We start from the raw sequence: 21,534 nt of genomic DNA on the forward strand, positions 1-21,534 counted from the left end.
CCTCTCGGCCGGGTCTGAATGAACGAGGAGGTGGAGGAGGAGGAGGAGGAGGAGGAGGTGTGTAAACGGAGGGCGGTCTCGGGTTAATGGTAGTGAGACATCCTCTCCTTCTTCTGTCCCTCTTTTACACGTTCATTGACCAATTTCATCCACGGTAGAAAAAAAATAAGTAAGTAAATAAAAACAGGAGATAACGGAGAGTGCTTTTTCATGCACAAAGTGAATTATTTCTGCTCGTTAATTCTATTTTAACTTCCATAGCTTAAGGTTAAAGCAGCGAAGCTTTAAATCTGGATGTCAATCTGCAGATTATTTCTTTTAGGTTCACCAAGCTGGACCTGCTGGAGGACGCACACGTTGGTTAACGATTCAGCAATTTAAAAACAAAAAAAAAAAGCGTCACTTTATTGATTGACTTAACCCTTTTTTTGTTTGTTTCCCAGGTTAAAACCTCCAGGAAGTGTCTGCTCAAAGGACTCGTCCGTCAAAATGACGTCATGCACACAGCGTGCAGCTCGCACGACATTTTGGAAGATCTATAATTCATGAAATGAACAGACTGCATCTATCAGACAAATAATATTATTACTCCCAACGGTTTGGTGTGTGCGTGTGCGTGTGTGTATCGTGTGTGTGTGCGTGCGTTGCCCTTTCAGCTCCAGCAAGATAAAGGATAGCCATGGCTGACATCTCAGATAATGTAGTGACACTCAACTTCCTCCCAACTGAATATTTAATGCTGATCACATCATCAACACAGGATGATAACATGTTCTGGCAAAGATCCAGATCAATTTCAGTTTGGACAACCCCCCCCCTTCACACACACACACACACACACACACACACACACACACACACACACACACACACACACACACACACACACACACACACACACACACACACACACACACACACACACACACCGCCCCATCAAACTCAGAAAAATTAAATTTGTAAATTAACTGAACTTTGCCTGAAAAGATTTGACTGGGAAAGAAACACAACACCAGATAAGTTAACTGATAACAAATTAAAAGCGCACTATCCGATCTTAACCACTTCTTCTTCCTGGATTTGGTTTCCTGCTGTTAAGAGGGAAATCAGAGAGTACATGTTAATGTGGTTTAAGTAACAAAACACCATCTTTCTGTCACTTTAATGTCTCTTAATTCATCTGAATAATCCATTGAAACGTTTTTCTCCAACCTCTGACATGTGATGTGTGCAATAAAAATACAACCTAGAGGCTATAGTCATAATAGCAGCTCTGTGCTAAATATATATATTTTAATTTCTGAGCTCTTCCTAAAGCCATGTTATCATGTAATCTGATTACATATTACGAATGTTGATAATCAACCCCTTTGATCAGTTCATTGATTTTCTCAGAAACGGCACAATTTACCGCTTTTCTTCCTGAAACACTCCTCGCTGAACGTCAGCGCCAATTGATCTGGAAGAATGATGGATTGACAAAACACACACACACACACACACACACACACACGCACGCACACACACACACACACACACACAGTGTCAGTTGGAGAAGGTGGAAGACTTAATTTACCAAATGAAAGAGGAAGTTAAAATTGATAATAAAAAAGTTGCAGGTTTGCAGAATTTGTGCAACTCTACGAATCTGAAATAACTTCAAGTCAAGTTGTTTGAATTGATAGTTTTTCCTTCAAAAAAGGAGCACAGCTGGTAAAATAAACATTTTTACATACTAATGTAGTTTTTACTTAAATATAAATCTGCTGCACTTTAACCATGTTAATACGAATTCAGTCAATTTTGACCCTTAATACGTGACTTCCAAACTTTTCCGAAGTCACCAAATCCCGCTCGTACATGTCCACGTGTCAAACTAAGATTTATTTTTTTTCCTACCGCAGGTAAATGTAAAAACACACTTCTGATGTCAAAGGGGACGTTTGAATGCAGACATGTTGCAGAGCTTTTTGAGCTGCAGTTCCTCTAACGGCCACCAGGTGCCAGGAGGAAGTATTCAGGTCCTTCCCTTGAGTAAAAGTAGGATACCAGACTAGAAAAAATAATGTACGACAAGTAAAAGTCATGCGTAGAAAACTTAAGCAAAAGTATTATTGGCAAAATGTACTTCAAGTATTTAAATGCAAAAACAGAAATGCACAAGTTAAGTACAAACATTTTTGTTATGTAAACTCTGAAAAAAACCCGTAAAATTCTTGCTTGAAATACAAAATCAGATGATTTTAATGGTACATTTTGGGACATTTTTACTTTATTGCCTGAAGCGTCAGCTGGTTGTCACTTATTTGTAAATTCTCAGCTGGACCCCCAATGTTGGCCACATTTTTTTACTTTTGCTTTCTACAGTCCACATTTTCCTCGTGTGCTGAGTCGACAAAAAAACTCCCCGCATGCTGCAAATCTCACTTAAAGTGTGCCGGCGGGGTGTGGCGCACGGTTTGGTCCAGGAAGTGCCGGCAGTAGCGGATGAAATCCAGTCGGCCCATTAAACTGCTGCAGCAGGGACTCGACCGTGGTGGTGGTGGTGGTGGTGGGTGGGGGGGGCTCATATCAGTCCACATTACAGAGGTATCGATCCCCGGAGCAGCGCAGCCGACAGGAGCTTTTATGAATAATTGATGCAGCTCTGAATGAATGAATGGAGACGCTGCTCTGCTCGTATTTTTATATGAAGGCTAAAACAGTTTTCATTGACATCGATGCGGCGAAAAGGGGGGGGGGGGGGGGGGGCGAAAACATGCATGTTACAGCCTCAGAGTCAGTGTGTTTACACACACACTCAAATGATATCGCTTTGGTTAGTTTATATTATGATATTAAACTTCACACTTTGGGTGCACTCTGCTTGTGACGCTGCATTTTAGTGTCTTTCAGCTCGTTGTTTTCACTTTACCGCCTGCGAGTTTGTTGTTTTGGTCTGTTTCCCTTTTTCGTAAGAAGAACAACTAACCCTGTGCGATTACCCTGCGAACTATTGAGATAACGACCGCTTCTTAGGATACAGTATGTCCCCCCAAAAAACAAAAAAACAAAAAAAAAAAAATGCTGACAATGCAAAAAAAAATTTTTTTTAACAATGATTATATTCTGCTTTATTTTTCTTATTTCTTACTAACTTCTGTCAGAAAAACGAGGCTTGGTTTATCATTTTTGTCCTTGAAGCATCTCCTCCACTGTGTGTGTGTGTGTGTGTGTGTGTGTGTGTGTGTGTGTGTGTGTGTGTGTGTGTGTACAATCATGTGAATTACAGAGATGGTAAATTGAATCAGCAGGGAGTCTCTGGCTCCACCGGTCTGTTTCCATTGATCTGTATCAAGAAGAGTCCTCTGACCGACAACACTGCGCTGCACCTCTGACTCTCCGGGTCTCTTTACGTCTCACTTAATAAAGACATATTACACCTTTTTGTGTCCGTAGAACAACATGAATTACCGGACGTTTGACTCAAAGCAAATACAACTTAAAAAAATCGGTCAATGTTTGCTCTGATTATTTGCAGACATTTTTATTTTTTTATATATTCAAAACAAAATGCATGTTATTATTACTACATTTTTCTCGGTAAATAATTTTACTCTTGTGAATTATTTTCATGCCTCAGTGCCAGCGATACTCGTGTTCTTGGGTTGTCCAGATTGTTTTAGGACAACTCGGACTCAAGAATGAACTGACGAAGGTTCTGGTGGTCAAAAGGTCAAAGGTCAATGTCACGGCGACCCCCCCCCTCCCATTAATTAATTCATTCTTATATTCGCTTCCACAATTAACCAACCAAAGAGAAATCGAACTCTTCCCCCGTGAGACGCTCGCATCTTTATTTTTTTCACTTAGTTCGCAAAACTTTTTCAAAAACGAGGAGCCGTTTTCTTCTCCGTCTCCTTTTTCTTTTCTTTATTCTCTGGGGAGCGTTTCCTCCACATGAGGAGATGTTCCTGTTCGTCGCGCGGACGGAGCTCCGCAGCCATTAAGGACGCAGACGGGCTTCGGATGTTCATCTGCCGCGCCGACACGCGAGCCGAACGTATCGGCTTTCCTCGGGGGAGATTTATTTATGCCTGCAGCCGCTCCGCTTCCCGCAAGTGAGCTGCGTCCAGAGAGGCTTCGGCTCTCCGTCGCGTTAAGAGAGAGCGTAACCTAAGACAGGTCGGTCACTGGACACAACACAACACACTGGAATATGTGGTGTATACTTACACGAGCGCTTATCCCATATATATGTATATATCCATGCATATATATATATATATATATATGCATGGATTTTCCTGCAGTGGAAGATAAAAGGCTCTTTGGAAGCCGAGAACAGCTGCAATTCATTTTTTTTTTTTTAAAGCCATTACCTCCAGATTGCGAGTTAATTATTTCGTTATCTCGAGGAGACAAAGCAAATATTCCCGTGATGATGGTTTCATTCGTCTCGTGATCGGGGATCAGCGGTGGCCCGGCGCCATTTTGGTCGAGCGACTCGCAGGTTTGAGGCTCTTCGTATGTTTTTCTGTTGTTCGTGAGCTCCTAATATCAGACGGCTTTCTGCCATTATGAGACGGGCAATGAAATCATTGGAATCTTTATTCGTTTGCGGTGCAGCTTGTAATTAGATTCAATTAAAATCTGTCAATCAAACAGACACGCCCCCAAAAACAGGTCTTTTCGAAGCTCGTAATGAATGACGGGATTATTTTCAGATGGACGTCCAGAAAACTAATAAGAAGGAGCGACTTTAGCGAACAACACCGAGATAACTCAAATATAACTGGAAGAAATTCGATTGACTTTCAGTTTCATGAAAGAAGTTGAATGGGAGTCTATGGAGGCTTTTTGGAGCCGACCTCTAGTGGCGCTCGGCGGTATTGCAGCTTGAGGCACTTCCGCATTTTTCAAACCCGGAAGCTACGAACACTTTTATATCCAGTCTAAGATACGACTACAAGTTCTTTAACAACCATTTCTTCAGGTCTGATTTAAAACTCCTCTCAACTTGGTTGAGTTTGATCGGCAGCTTTTTCCACTGACATGCAGCCGAATATAAAAAAGTTTTTTTTTTGTTGCCAAAACAGGAAGTTAAAGTAAGTAATACAGTGATAGCGTTAAATAATAAAGTTATACAGAATTATTATGAGTATAGGAGGTGTTACGCTTGTTTTCTCAAGACAAAATAATAAACTGAAGATGAAGCGCGGTCGTTCTCAGCTTCCATAACTTCGTCTACTTTGTTAAAGCGAGTATTTTATCATCTTCAGCTTAAAAAAGGTAAAAAAAAAAAACAACAACAACACAATTAGAAATGGGGACTGAAGTCTGGCTGAAAAAAATATTTTTTTATAAATCTTAACTTTAAAAAAACTCAGTCCTTTCAGCAGTTAAAAAAATTGCTTCTAAATGAGTTAAAAAAAATATATATATATATTTCCTTGAAACAGCCTCATGGCTGGATGTGGGTCGACGCTTCTTTTTACACTCCATCATCTCGTCGCTTGAAGACGCCCAGAACATCACGGCGGAGCAGCCGGATCGATGTTGGAGAGGACGGAGAGGACGGAGAGGACGGAGAGAGGACGGAGAGGAAGGGACTCCAACGAGATAACGAGATTACCTCTTATTGCTGCCACATGTTGCTAAAGCACAAAGCATGCGTGGATCTAGTTACGCCTCGTCATCGTTTCCTTCGAGATGTTTCTCACTGGTTAGATGGTCTGTATTGATCCTCTAGGAAGGAAGTGGGGCCGGGTGGGGGTCAGAGGTCAGAGGTCAGAGGTCAATTTAGAAACATCATGATGCAAATCAGGATGCATTGTTGACGCTTGTGATTTTTGGTGGAGAAAAACAGAGATTTGATCTACGGAGGCATTTTGATGCAAAGGAGTATCTTTACTGTGAGCTCAAAGGTGAATTATAATAAAAGTGAAATTCTAAATGAGTCATAAAGACGGTTTCTGCTTCGTTTCTTACTTTTTTGTATTTTTGTTTTACCACGTATATAATATTTCCATGTAAGTACTCGGAAACCACCATTTTTTTTTTAATGCCTGTTCTCTATTTTTCTCCAATCCTCGTTAACCCTTTTAAGTCGCGTACTTAAAGGACCGCGGGAACGACAACGAGGCTATCGACTGAAGCCAAGTTTTCTCTACAAGGAGAAAACTTCTGTAGATTTCACATTCGAAACATTTCCAAGTTGACACGTCTGCACAAAGCAACCGTGCGATTTTGTGGTTTTACAGCAAACATGTGACCACTGAAATATGACTAATAGCTACCTGTCAATCTGCAATCTACGTTAACAGCTGCTCTCGGGGAGCAGCGGTGCTTCGACCGGGTCCTTCGTGATCAAACTTCAGCCGCTCTGTGGTTCTGTGGCTGCGTCGGGAAACCGCTGAAGTCATCGATCGGCTGTGGATTTCACGACTTGAAACACGACGTCGGGAGGAGGAGGAGGAAGAGGAGGAAGAGGAGGAGGAGGATCGTTTGAAAAAAGCTTCGGATGTCTCTCGCTGGTCGTGTAAACATTTGCAAGGCCAAAAAAATCAATAGCAGAGAGGAGGATATTTCCAGTAACTCTGCGCCGGTGCAGCTTGTCTGACGAAACCCAAAATTTAGCCGTTTAACGATGTAAAATCCAGTTTGAAAAAAAAATAAAAAGATTTTTCCTTTCGACAGCGAATCAGATGTGTAAACCTCTCAGAGGTTTTTGTAGTTTTCTTAAAACGTCTTCCTGATGTCGGCTCAATCACGTGAATCAATCACCAATCACAGTTGTACATTTTAAATAAGTTACTGAGAAACAGTTTGAGTCTGGTTTTTTTGGAGGTTCCCAGCAAACAGACGAAAAACATGAAATTGGGGGATTTAGTTTTTTTGTCAGCGACGCTCCAAAGCTGTGGAACAAAACTAGCTGTTCGATATCAGCTCAGTTAACACTTTTAAAAGAAAAGCTCAAAACATGTCAATCAGTTACTCCTGAAGCTCTCTCGCACTTTGAACTACCGCGCCTTTAAAATGCATATCGCTTATTTTATATTTTAACTCTATTTGTGTTTAATTTTATGCATTTTATCTCTCTTATGCATCTCGTTTCTTTTCGATATCTTTAAATATTCCTTTATATCTGTTTTTATGTCAAACCCTGCATGCAATTCAATCAGCTATAAATAACACACAACTTATGGCTGCTTTGTGAAGGGTGATATATTCAGAGAATTCCTGAAATGTCAAACTTCAAAAGCAAATATTCAGCACATATATATGAATTGTTTCCGATATGAATACACTAGTTCACACTGAAACAGTCTGAGTGCATCATAAAACCTTCCCGCTCCCCTCCTCGGACTCGGGCCGGTGTACCTGAAGCCCTGCTGTGCCAACGCGCTGCAGCCATCAGCATGTTTATGATTAGAGGCCGTTAATCACCACTAAAACCATTAAACTGCTGTATTGTATTGTAGCAGCAGGCGGTTATTTGGTCCCATCTGTTGTCTGAAGAGCTGTTACGGGAGCTGATATTAAGAGATGATGACTGATGTCTGTTGGGTGGCACTTTTTTTTTTTCAACCTTTTTAAACAATGGAAAATAAGGATGTTATTATCTGTAATCTGTTGGCTTTTAGTTAATAACGTGAGTTGTTTTGATTGTTGCTCGGAAATAAAAAAAATCTTTCACAGATTCTACACTCAAAAAAACTTTTACATTTTGCCTCTGAGAAGTTGCTGCTGGTGATTCTGCTTTTAGCACCGAACATCTTTCAGATGTTATTTCTGACCAAACTTTTGCCTGCAGTCTGTGTTTGACTTCAACAGCCAGCAGATGGCAGCAGTGAAACATGACGAAGGCAACGTACAAGTTTTACTGACACGGTTCGACATGTGAATATCTCTGTCCATGTGTGTGATTTAGTTTTTAATGCTGTTAAATTTGAATCATTTAGAAATTAAGATTTGTTTATGCAAGTTTTAAATCATTGCTGCTGAAACACAGAAAGTTATAAATAAAAAGTGCTCTATGCTAAGATTCACAGTATCTTACAGTAATATCCACCACAAAACCTATTACGTCTTATATTGTATTATATTAAATAATTAGAGGATAAAATAAAAAAAATGTCATTTGCATTCACTGGTGCAAAGCTTTTAAATTAAAATCTTAATTGTCCCCAATTCGTATCAGAAGGTTAAAGGGCAGAGATTAAGGAACTTGAACTTTAATCCGTAACAGTCAATGTAAAACACTGAATGTTGCTTATACTTATATATAAGTCTTAAATATTGAGATAAAATGAACAAACTGTCCCCAAATCTGACAAATTAGAGGAAAATGTGGTGCAAACATTTTTTAGTACTGTCATGAATCAATCATGAAAATGTGAATAACAAGCAGTTACAGAAAGATTGATGAGATTAAAACAACAAAACAACCAAATACACTATTTAAAAAAAATTTTTTTTAAGGATTTTTAAATAAAAGAATTTGATCACATTTCAATCGTGACAACACATTTGTAGGTCGGAGGTCATTAAGTCTGCGTCTAACAGCCCGTGAGAGTCTGAAAGGAATCGGAGGAATCTGATGTTGTGGAGGAAAACCTGCCTCACAAAACAGCCTCCATCTAAACCCACACACATATGAACTTACAGCTTCTAAAATAAACCCCAAGAAATATATATATATGTATATATGAAATATTCATATGTGCCAGTTTTTGGTGCATCTAGTGTCTGAGGACAAAAAGGTAAAATATATATATATATATATATTTAAAGGATTTCTGACTCTGCATGACTGTGTGGGAACACACTGCCAGCTCTCCACCCCCGCTGACACCAAAACAAACCTCACACCTACTTGCAGCCGAGCCGAGCCGAGCCGGGCCGAGCCGGGCTTCCACAAAAAAAAACACTGAAAAAAAAATAAAAAGAATTTGCTGCTGGCAAACAACCTATAAGCAAAGTGCACTAATTCATGCATCCGTTTTCCATTCACACTCATTCACATTGGAACACACACACACACACACACACACACACACGCACAAGCGTACTCACGTTTACCAAAAAAAAAGTGCTTTAAAGTATGACAAAAAAAAATGTGCTCCATTTCTAAATAAAAACCAGAACCGCATCGATTAGGAGTATTGATCTCTCCAGTAGCACTTTAAATAATCCAGCCGACATTTCTGATTCAATAAGTAAATATTTTAAAGTGTCCTTATTTACTCGATTCTTTTTGTATATTAGAGATTTTGAAAAAAATAAATAAATAAAATGTTGTGGGCCATTTAAGGTGCTTTTTGAGATTGCTTGTGTTTCCCCCTCCTTCAGTTCATGTCCACAGAGAGCACCAACCAGCTGTTGTTATTTCGTGGTTTTTCTATTGAAATGAGTCTGATGCAGTGGGGTTGTTGTTTTTTGTGGTTAAATTCAGCGACTCAATCAATAATCCAAAAACCTCCTGCCACTAACAGCGCTGCCAAAATATCACACACAAGATGGTGAGCAAGTAAAATGGGGATTTTTATTGCTTTGTTTTTCTTGTTCTCAATGTTTTCTGGGGCATAAAATGAGTTGCTTAAGTGTAATTATCTTTATTTTTTTTTTTGATTTTCTGCTCAATCTTTCCAAATCCATCGCCACGGGAACGGAGCATTTCAAATCTCCGCTCCGGACATCTTGAACGCTAAAATATTAACATGCCGGGGGGCTTTTTAATGCTGGAACGCAGGCTCCGACATATTTCCCACATGGCACAGCTTCAGAAGTCATAAAGCCCGTTTTTGGATGCGATCCAAAACTACACTTTTGAAAATGTAGTCCACTCGTCACTAATGTTGTCTTTGACGTTCATTAATGGCCCACCGGGTCAGGCGGGAAAATATTTCACCGTTTTTGGGTTTTTTTGGATCCATTTTCTGTTGTCATGATTTTGGCCCATTTGGAGCTCCATAACAAAACAGAGTTTGAGGTCACAGTTCAAACTATGGGATTAATAGCAAATTATATTAAAAAAAAAACCCAACTATATTTGTATTTATGAAATAGAAAACAGCACGTTAGAGGAAACTGTCATTCATTCTCAATTCTAATCAAACGTGTTATGCAATGCTGGCAGGTCGACTTCATTAATTAAAGCCAGAATTAGGCCAGTTTATTAAAACGAGTCTGAAGCATAAATGAGCTGATAATGATTGTTTTATCTGTCAACATCATCAGGTAGATGATGTGAGCTCCTTCCTGCTGGTGGACACCGGCTGTGATGTAACTGTGTGTGTGTGTGTGTGCTTGTAATCCTCACATTGTGGGGACATAGATCACAATTATGTGAGTTGAATGAATACTCAATTTAAGGTTAGGTTATAGGGCTACGCTACATTCACTACAATATGTTCAAGTATGAATTTAAGGTACTCTTTTCACACCACTTTCCACTTGTCCTCCATACCTGCTGCAGCTAAAACAGTAGCGTATATAATAATACATAATAACATAGCAATTAGGGCCCAAACCAGGAGTTTAACTTTAACAGCCTTCTTTAACTAGCCTACATTTTGCTGTAAATACTCATGTAGTTTTACTTCAGTAGTATGTTTTTATGCAGGGCTTGTACTTGTACTTTACATAGCTCTGTTGGTACTTTTACTGCAGTAAAGGATCTGAGTGCTTCTTCCACCATTTGTTTTAATGTATGTCTGGAAGGGATCTTCACGATTCCTACTTTAAAAAAAAAAAACACCATTTCAAATGCAAGATTTGAAATGGTGTAAAAATATTTGTACAGTGTAGTAACAGCAGCTTGGGTGAAGGGGCCTTCATCCTTCCTCCACCTCTTCAGCCTGTTGTGGTTCTGGTTGGAGGAAGTCTTCAGGGAATGAGTGAAAGTCAACGCAACGTCCTCTGAAGTGATGGAAACACGAACGTGTGTGTGTGTGTGTGTGTGTGTGTGTGTGTGTGTGTGTGTGTGTGTGTGTGTGTGTGTGTGTGTGTCTGCGCGCGCGTCAGCGGATTCCCATCACAACCAAGATGGCGGCGGAGCGGACAGCCGGCTCGGCACGGTGACTGACAGAAGAGGCAGCCTCGCGCGGTTGTGACGGATAAACGGTCCGACGCTCAAGACGAGGGGAGGGAGGAAAACAACAACAACAACAACAACAACAACACCGGCGCCGGTCGTCTCACCTCGTCGGCCCCGTGATGCAGCAGCCCCGGTAGGACGACCAGACACCGGGGGAAGTTGTGTGGAGGGATTTGACGTTCACGAACGGGGTAAGTGCGAGATGATGAACCGTTCCGGTGACCGGGTGGCTCGTGAGGGATTTACCGGAACAGCTGCTAACTAATGCTCCGGTGTGCCTCGTTTATGGACGGGTTTTTAATTAATTAATTAATTTATTTCTCATTTATCTGTCACTAATGTCAGTTATACCCTCGCCAGTGTTTCAACCGACGTGCCCCCCCCCCCCACCACCACCGGTGCCCCCCCCCCGTTCATTCCGAAGCAAAACGCGCGCGTGCGTGTGCGTGCGTGTGTGTGTGTGTGTGTGTGTGTGTGTGTGTGTGTGTGTGTGTGTGTGTGCCACAGGTTGTTATATTTTTAGTGACCGGGTCGTTGGTGGAGAGCCACTATTAAACCTAAGGTCATCCGGTGTTATGTCTTTTTTTTTTTTTTCCAGTGGCGGTTCAAAGCTAAAAATACCCCCCCCCCCCAAAAAAACAACAACAACAACAACCCAACAACAACAACAACAACAACACTTCCCCTTCTTCCTCGTGCCCAAAGGGGGTATTTTCAGTTTATGCCTGGAAATATGCCCCCCATTTAACCTTGCTCAAAGACAGTGGCACAAAAGAAAAAAAAGGTGAGAGGAGAGCAGAGGGAGAAAAGAACAGCATAGAGATCCTCCATGAGAAACTACGCAAGCCAGCGACAACAAACAATAAACAAAAACTCGGGGGGGGGGGGGGGGAGAGAAAAAGGCATGAACTTAATGAGGTGTAATGATGTCATATAAATGCATAAAGAGTGAAAGAGGAGGAGCTCGGTGCATCATGGGAATCCCCCCCCCCACCCCCTCCCCCGGAGCTGCGGGGAAGTGACAGCTTCTATCTGGGGGGGGGGGGTTAAACTTCTTAAACTTAACCCCCCCCCCCCCCTTTGCATTTCACGGTGTCTCACGGGAACGAGACAAGTCTGGTCAAATCATACACGTGACAGAAATACCGCCAAGCCTGTCATTTAAAAACAAAAAAACACTCAGCCCCATACCAGAAAGGTAACCTACACTGTAAAAATACATTTAAAAAAAATCTCCCAGCCTGCTCTGCATTTTTCTGTTGTGTGTGTGTGTGTGTGTGTGTGTGTGTGTGTGTGTGTGTGTGTGTGTGTGTGTGTGTGTGTGTGTGTGTGTGTGTGTGTGTGTGTGTGTGTGTGTGTGTGTGTGTGTGTGCTGCCAAGTTCACCGATTCAATTTTATTTATAAAGCTGCCAAATCACAACGCAGGTTATTTCACGTCAACGTCCTCACGGCGGAGCTTTACGGCATTTATACAGAGAAACGCGACATTTCAACAACTCCCACGCGAGCTAGGAGGGAAACAACAACAACAACAACAACAACAACTGCCTTTTAACAGGAAGAAAAACCTCCGACGGAACCGGTCGGGGTTCTGAGGGGAGAGCAGAGAGAGAAAAAGGGCAGCATAGAGATGTGACGACGCCCGAGTGTTTCCTCCAGGTTGGTGTGGTGGGAGGTTTCCTAATAATAATAATAATAATAATAATAATAATAATAAGCACTCAGGTCTATTTGCCGCCGCTGCGAGGGTTGAAATTGTCCTCTCGGTTCTCTCCTCTGATTTTCTGGAGGATCTCTGACTGATGGTGGGCGTAAAGAAAGAAGCTCTCTCATGCACAATACCAAAAAAGAAAAAGAAAAACCATTTTCCTTTGATTTAAACTGCAGTGAAGCGGCTCTGCAAACCGTACGTGGATGCAGTGCAACGGTTCAGTCAGTATGTGAAAATAATACGTGGATTTTCTTTTCGGGTTGAATATTTTGCTTTGAGGATTTAAAATAAATAAAAAAATTAAAAACGACAGCCGGTATGTTTTGAGTTTTATTCTCACTGAAAATATTTATACTGCATCGTTCAAACCCACTAAAAATCACATATTTGTTTGTGGCAGATAATAAACTTAAATAATAGCTTCTTTTTTCCCCCCATTTTTTTGTTGAAGTATTCAAGTAAATTTAAACACTCTTTCCTTTTAAGAAATAGAAATGCGTCTGTTTGATGTTGCAACAGGTGTTTTTGCTTGATTTAAAACAACAAATAAAATGAGCAAAAATTAAATATCTGACGGTTAACAAAGACTTTGGAGTCCAGTTTTTGAGTTTGTGACGCTTAATGCTTGCAGACGTTGTGCTCCACTTCACTGCATAATACCACGAGCTTAATATTTCAGCAATAAATTTGCTTGGAAAGCCGAGCTGCCGTGAGTGATGTGAGGACTTCTTTGATAAAAAACAGGATATTGCGTCAGCCAAAAGGTCAAAGCGCAGCGTCGGCGTTTTTTTTTTTTTTTTTTTAACGCCGATGTGGCCAAAAAAAAAAAAGGAGCCACTGTTACTGGAAAAGAAAAAAAAAGCGGCTATAGATGGCAGGATTACACGCTCTCAGGGAATAACATCCACAAATACTAATTAGCGGCGAGCTCACAGCGTCGTCTGCAGGGAGAAAAACGGATGTTCTCCTCGGGTTTTTGGGTGGGTGGCAGCTGCTGGGAGACAAAAATGAATTCAGGCGCTCGGCTTCATCGTGGAAACGCGAGTTTCTTCCTGAACACGGGCGTCACGCAAATACAATCCATCGACTGGCATATAAAAAGTGGACGTTACCATCGGTGGCCACTGGGGGGGGGTCGGCTCCAACAAATACTCCATACACAAGTCATTATGGTGTTGTTAGCTCAAGTTTTTTTTTTTTCTGGCGGTCAACCTGACAATAATCCTGTTATTAATTAAATATTAGGCCGGTACCGCACGCTTCTTTCCTCGGATCGTCCGCACACGCTGACCTCAAAAACGCTGACCTCGACGCTTCAGAACGGCAGCTCGCTGGGTGTCGTCGCTGCGGCCTAGAACGTGAGTTTAAAAGGTAGAAAACAATATAAATATATATATACATGTATATATATACATATATATACAAAGGTCCATTCAAAGTCTGAATGGACCTTTGGGAGTCTGCAGAAAATATACGTATGCATCCCCACTGGACTTTCTGCTTCTCCAAAGTGAACGGAGGTTCCAATAAATTCTTACTAATGAGAAAAATATCAGTTCTGACATATAACTTAATGTAATGTTAAAATAATTAAACAGTGACACACACACAGTTATAATCACTGATTACATTGCTTATGGCAGCCAATTAAAATCACAAACCCCTTCATGTGCAGCAGTCTTGTGAACCGGTTGTTTTCTTTTTTGGCTGTAGACTCGCCTCAAAGTCGAAGCTCCGACCGGTGAAGGCTGTAATTATCTTGACTTCTCACATTATGCTGCTGTTTGGTCTGCTGGGCTCACAAGGGTAAAAGATTATTACCCCCCCTCCAACCCTCCAACCCCCCACGCCACCACTCATTCACACAGAAACGGGCTCTCGCTTTATCAGAAGACGCCATAAAAAAAAAGACATACCTAAATCAAACCTGCCAGACTTTCACCGCTAACAAGCTGCGAAAGAAGAAGAAGAAGAAAAAAAAAAGTGTGCGTGTGTGTGTCTACAAATCACCTTGTTTGACTTGAAGGCAAAAGCTGCAGCCGCCTCCGACAACGCTTTTTTCTGCCAGCCGGGGGAATTAAAAGATCAGGGTCGGGAGACGAGGCAGGTCGGTGAGATCGGGTTTCCTGGAGACACACGGTGTTTAATTCCCTGCAAGGCTCTGCTATTAGCACTTCATCGTGCTAATACTGTACACACAACGCAAACATCCGCTATAGGGAGCGGAGACGAGGCCTTTGTGATTCCTGTAATTTACCTTCATATCTCAAACGAGGAGAAACGCCCTTGAAATGCATTGGAGGTGATTTTTGTTCACCCTCCAGCTGTTTTTTTTTTTATTTTTTTTAACACTACATAAAATGTTGTTTCTGAGATGGAGAGATTCATTCAGGTTTTCGAGCCTCTCCGGCTGTAATCAGATTGCGGGGAGACGTTTTTTTTTAGGAAAGTGGAGCATCAAGTGCCCTGAAAAAAAAAAAAAGGATCCCGATAAAAATGCCTCCCGTATACGTCGGATCACTTCATCCAAAAACCCGAAACCGAATTCCTGGATCGGAGGCTGACGGATTAACCTGATATAATGTGTTTTTGTTACAAATGCCAACTGTGATTTCGAATGAGGCTTTCTTCCATCTGTGAAGGATATCAATGCTGGAATCGACTGGATATAAAAGTGTTCGTAGCTTCCGGGTCTGATAAGTGAGGCCGATGCGGAAATGCCTTAAAACTGCAATACCACCGATTGACCACTAGAGGTCGGCTACAAAAAGGCTCCGGCGCCAAAGAGTCCCCTTCAACTCCTTAAAATACAAAAGTCAGTAAATTTTTCGACAGGTCGTCATGATGTCATTCACTAAAGTCGCTCCTTCTTATTCGTTTTCCGGCGGTCCATCTGAACATAATTTCATAATTAATTAGATATCAGGCCTCAAAAAGCCGCGTTACATTCTCATACATTTGAGCTGCAACTTAATCAAGAGTTGTTGCTTTCATTCCTTTTTTTTTTTATAAGTGAAATCTAAAAAGTGAGGTTAATAGTAACGAGCTGCCAGCAGGTAAAAAGCCTGCCACCGCTGCGTTAACCCCCCCCCCCCACCACCACCACCACCACCAGCCATCATGGTTCGGGCTTAATTATCCACAACAAACACATCACGCTGTCGTGAAACTCGAACTGCATTTTCCAAACATCTTTTTCTTTTTTTTCAAATCGAGGTCAATCATTCGACAAACTTTTTTTTTCCAGGCACTTGGTATGCTCCCCGATGCTTTTCAGACCGACGCACCTTACTTAGCATATTCATGCTCTGGTAGGTTCGTCCCAGCGGGGCGGAGGGTGGGTGGCTGCCGCTGTTCTTTCCACTTTCTACCCGTTGATCCTCGTCTCTTGAGTTACGACCTGTTACTTTAGTCCCCCGAGCTGCCGAGTGTAATCCTGAAAAGGCAAAAGAAGTGCCCTCCAGCTGCAGCTGAACTTTTGCTCTTTTCCACTGGATAAAGCAGCCGATTTTTTTTTATTTTACCTCCTACTGTAACCTTGATGCTTGTTTGAAGGTATTTTAGTGAGCTTTTAGAGTGGAAATAAAAAGAAGACAAAATCATTCAAAGTTTCTGTAGTTGCCACAGACTGTATATTAAAGTGGACGCAGCCTTTCGGGCCTGAAAGTGCTATTAAATTGCAATACCACCGAGTGCCACTAGGGTTTGCCTTTCAAAAAGTCACTGGCTCCAAAGATTCAACTTCTCTCATGAGATCCAGAGTCTACTGAAAATAATCCCTCATTACTTAGAAAATAACCTAAAAACGACTGGTTTTTTTTTTTTTTTTGGGGGGGGGGGGGTCTGTTTGATTGACAGGCCTGTGGTGCAGTCAGGTTCCTGCTATCGGTGGGCGGGACGTAGCATCCTCGGCTTTTCGGAGTCAGATTCACCGCTTCTCAGCTACCGATGGATTAATATTATTATTATTATTCTCTTTTCTGGGACAGCGAACACGCTGCAGAACATTTGGAGAACTAGAACTACTGAAACTTTAAAGTTATCTCTACAAGTTATGGCCGATTACAGTCAAGTTATATCACAGCTGTCAGCGTGCAGCTGGAGGCTTCACACACAACAAGGACCGGTCACCCTCAGGTTACCCACAATGCCACCTTCCTCAACGGGAACAAATGTTCCTGTAAATTATTCATCACATCTCTCTCTGATCTCTGACGTAGTTTGAGGTTTTGTCTTCCTGTGACTAAACGATTAATGAAAACTTTTGTCGATTTAAGACTTTTCCTGTCAACAAACGCTCAGTCGCCTTCGACCTATTTGCTTACATTGCAAATCTGATCTTCAAAAACAAACTGTGGGGAGTCCGCTGATGTGTTGCGACCTTTCGCACAGATTCATACACGACGCAAAGAAGCTGTTCGGCCCGGATTTGAATATAAACCGAAATTCAACCCTGAAATACGATAAAACGTCTTTCGTACAACTATTTGCTGTAAACACGGACGTCCTCTTCGGATGAGCTGTAAATGTGTAAAAATAAAATCCTCATCCGCCTCTTCTGTTTTGAGTAAAGCTAATTTACGTCTTCATATCCTATCCAGCTTTTCGATTTTAATCAAACTTAAAAAGTACGAATCCGCCTTCACGTTATGTTTCTGAAAACTAACGTCCGTCGGCCCATTTTTTCTTTTTTGATCGACTCCCACCGTTACAGCTCAAAAACACGACGAACTATGAACGAAACGCTGACTCGTCGTAAAATAACATTATTTACAATAACGTTAAAAACCCACAAACGGCCAAACTGACGGCGACAAATAGTCGCTCATTCAGATAACAATAGAATATCTGTTGACAAAGATTAATGCAACCCAACTATCTGTTGTGCACAATGTCTCCTGAGTGCACGCACACACACACACACACACACACACACACACACACACACACACACACACACACACACACACACACACACACACACACACACTTTCGGTCTAATAGCAATTTAAGTGCATCTTCAGCGCTAGCTGTTGTGTAATTGAATTGGAAGTGATACCAGCAGTAACACGGTTACCTGCCGAAGTGGCTGATAGTAGAAACATTACATGAAGGTAAATGCACAAAATAACACGTTGTCCTTTAATGTCTGTATTATTATCATCATTTTTCTCGTTATTTAAGTTTAATCGCCTTTTTTTTTTGGCGGCTTTAACATCCTCAAAAACTCGTGGTTCAGTTTAGTTAAATTTAATATTATTACATTTTTATTTGTATACAAGTTGTATATAATGTGCATTTTTTGTATTTAATATTTTTTTACCACCCCTATTTTATATTCTGTAATTTATTGCTTTGGCCTGTATATGCTGAGACGCGGAAACAGCCATCAGTCGTGGCCAAAATCAACGTATCGTAGCGGTTTCGCGCGTGGGGGCGTGGCCAACGTGGGCGTGGCCGACGTGGCTCACTAGCGCCCCCCCTAGTTTCACCTACATGCGCGTAATTCGTCGGACGCGTGTATCGCACTTAGTTTCTTTCGATTATTGTCGTGAGCTGAGGCGACTCTCGTCATCGAACCTTCCACTCGCTGAGATGTTTGCAAGAAAACGTGGACAAACCGCTGGAGTTGCGTTTTTTTTGGTTTCTTTTCCCCCGCTCTACTCGAGGTTAAATAACAAAGTCGGGTGTGCGGCGGTTACGATTTAAAACTTATTTTTTTCACGGGGGTTATCTTTCCCCTCTGAGACGGTACGCGAACCTGGTGCCGTTAAAAAAAAAGAAAAAGAAAAGAAAAGGCGACGGGGTGGTGGTGGGGTTGGAGGGTGGGGTAGCCGGACGCCCTCCCTAACTGGAATCAGATGCTCGACTTCCTACCCGGCTCGTGTTTACGTTTCTCGGAGCGCATTCCTTCTCCACCTCCTCCACGTGTCTGCCCTGCTGTGGCCGGCCGCAGTCTCGGCTCTGGTTGTCTAAACAGCTGGATCGGAGTTTCCTGTGAAAGACAGCTGGAAATCGTTCCCCCCCCCTTTTGTCATGTTTTTTTTTTTTCATAAACCCCCCCCCCCTAAAAAAAAATCCCTCGACTCGAAGGCCCCGCCGGGGTCCGGACGTCTTATCGAACTCCGACGAGTCAGCGAGTTTTGTTGTTTTTTGGGCCCGGGGAGCTTTTTGTCTACGTCTCTGGCACCGGGCCCTTTCACCGGGCCAGGTTTAAAGTTACACTTGTTTTTTCTCTCTCCGGGTTCCCGCCTGCACGATCATCACTCGTAAAGAATCACACGGGAACCGAAGGAAACCCGATAATCCGGGCGTCCGCCCACCGCGTCATGTCGAGGTAATCTGTAGTCAGATGTTTTTTTTGTTTTTCTTGGGGGGGGCTTTACAAAAGACGAATAGTCGGAATAAAGTCGGAAAGTCGGAATAAATCGTGTCTCAGGGCGTTTTTTGTGTGTGTGATGAATGAGCTCACGTCATAAATAATTCAGACGGACATAAATGATTTCTGTAGCGCCCCGGGACGGCTGAGAAGGACTCCAGTGACCTCGCACGCTGAGCACATCCTCCCCATAAACATTCACAGCCTCTTTTTTTTTTGGTATTTATTTTAACGCTGGGAGGGAATCAGATCTGGGCGTTTACCTTTAAGACCAGCTTGGTTTTTTTCTTTTTTTCTTCTCGGTCAAGTCTGCCAAGGGGAGAAGTAGGGCGGCCGGCAAATTAAGATGTTTGGATTTAGACCACTTAAGCTGCGACGCAGATTTTCATTCTTTACGTGTCAGGCGGCCGGCGTGAGTCACGTTTTTTGGACCGGGGAAGGAGGGAAACCCAGGGATGATCTGTGCGTTGAAAAATAAATCGGCACATTCAGTAAAATGGGTGTTTTTAACACCGTTATTATGCCTCCTCAGCACTTTGACGCATCTGCGATCCCTCCTGGTGTCATTTTTTTTGAACAAATATATTCACAAGAACTAAATAATATTGGTCTTGTTCTTTGTTCTTTTTTTTTCAGAGAAAATGTAATTGTCTCTCGTTCCGAAGTGTTTCATTACATCGTTAATGAGATTTGAATGTGTCGGCGCAGTTTTCTGCGAGATCAACCTTCTTGCCAATCACATTACTTTCTGTGTTATTTTCTTTTACCGATGTTTGAATCTTTAATTCCAGTCTGTAGTCTAAAGGCCGTCGCGACATTTTTTGGACGAGGTCGGTGAAGTTATCGCTCCAACAATCGGATATTTTCGGGCGATTCCAGAACACGTGGCCCCATAAAGTTGCCGGTGCCGACCCGCAGCGTTCACCGAAACACAGTTCTGGAAATATCTCGTTGAGCTTTTGTTTAGACGCAAGCGGTATATATTATCTTGAGTTATACATCAAGTAGCTCCAAACCCGGCGATCTGATTGGTCAACGGAACATTTGGAACAAATCATCATGACATCACACCCTGATCATCACTCCACCTTCTCAATGAGGAAATATAATTTATGGCGCCGGTGAAATACAAGAATATTGCACACACACACACACACACACACACACACACACACACACACACACACACACACACACACACACACACACACACACACACACACACACACACACACCTTCATGGAAGTCTCACCTGGTCTTCAGACACATGGTCACGCGGAGGTTTTTTATGCCACCGAGTGTTGTGGTCACACGTTGAAGGTGAAATTAGAAGTGTGACTTATTATTTCCTGTTCTTTTTCCTCTCACATCCGTTTGTCACCGAACACGTCGACGAAAGTTTTGGATCGGGGTTATGATAAAAACAATAAGTCTTTTTTTTTTTGGTTTTATTATTATCTGTATGCTTCTGATTTAAACCATTTATTTTAGCCAGTTTTTTAACTCCACCATTTTTATATTTTCTGTGTTTTTTTTTTTTTACATTCTGCTCGATTCCCGAAGCGCACCCGTCCCACGCGCCGTCTTCTCCGGCGTTTCGTAACGCGAGCGTCAAGGGGAACGTTTTACGAGCTCTGTGCTCTGGGCAGGAAGTTCGAACGCAGACGGCGGCCTCTCGGACGGAGCGCAGATGTGAGCGCCCCGCGGTCGCTCTTTACACTTTTAACCGTGTGCTATCCGGCCCGGGAGAGGAGCTGGTGTCGAGGTGGATTTAACTGAAGGGGGGATTATGCACGCCTCGAAGGTCTGGACGCTGTTAATAGGATGGGGGCTGAGTGTCGATACTTTTATGGGATGGATCGAATTGCTTCAACGCTATTTATTATTATTTAAAACAGGCCTTCTCATTTTGGTACCAAATTTCAATACTTAAGCTTCATCCATGCTGAAAAATGCTTAACTTTTGTTATATTTAAACCACAGACTGTATATAAAAGTTTTCGTAGCTAGACTCCCATTCAACTTCTCATTAAATACAAAAAAAAAAAATGAGGCCATTGCATTAATTAGCCATGAAGTGCAATACCGATTAAACATGTTGGCCACCAGGGGTCAGCTCCATAGACTCCCATTCAACTTCTCATTAAATACAAAGTCCATCAACATGTAATTTATTTTTCTTAAAATGGATTTTATTAAATGGGTATCGGGTCAAAGCTGTCGGTCCTGGTACCGATATTCAACATTTTTTGGGGTCCACGTTGTCGCAGCTGACCAGACATCATCTCGCCGTAGAAAAAGAAACCCGATGAAACGATGAGGTAATCCGAGCGTCCGAGCCAGAACGCGGCGGCCCGAGCTTT

The 21,534-nt window shown here is 42.1% G+C and overlaps 1 protein-coding gene across 10 annotated transcripts in view; it reads left to right on the forward strand.

Annotated features, from left to right (window-relative positions):
* The first annotated feature begins 11,012 nt into the window (after nucleotides 1–11,012).
* Nucleotides 11,013–21,534, forward strand: part of LOC138624859 (C-myc promoter-binding protein-like) — a 58,381-nt gene continuing 47,859 nt past the window's right edge. For all 10 annotated transcript variants that reach the window (XM_069705407.1, XM_069705408.1, XM_069705410.1 and 7 more), the window contains exon 1: nucleotides 11,013–11,271. The gene's annotated coding sequence lies outside the window, so the exon portion shown is untranslated. The remainder of the gene's footprint in view (nucleotides 11,272–21,534) is intronic.

The sequence above is a fragment of the Brachyistius frenatus genome, unplaced genomic scaffold (genome assembly GCF_029030835.1).
Source record: "Brachyistius frenatus isolate BFR_SWC_R1_liver_20210118 unplaced genomic scaffold, ASM2903083v1 Contig_56, whole genome shotgun sequence".
Classification (NCBI taxonomy): Eukaryota; Metazoa; Chordata; class Actinopteri; family Embiotocidae; genus Brachyistius; species Brachyistius frenatus.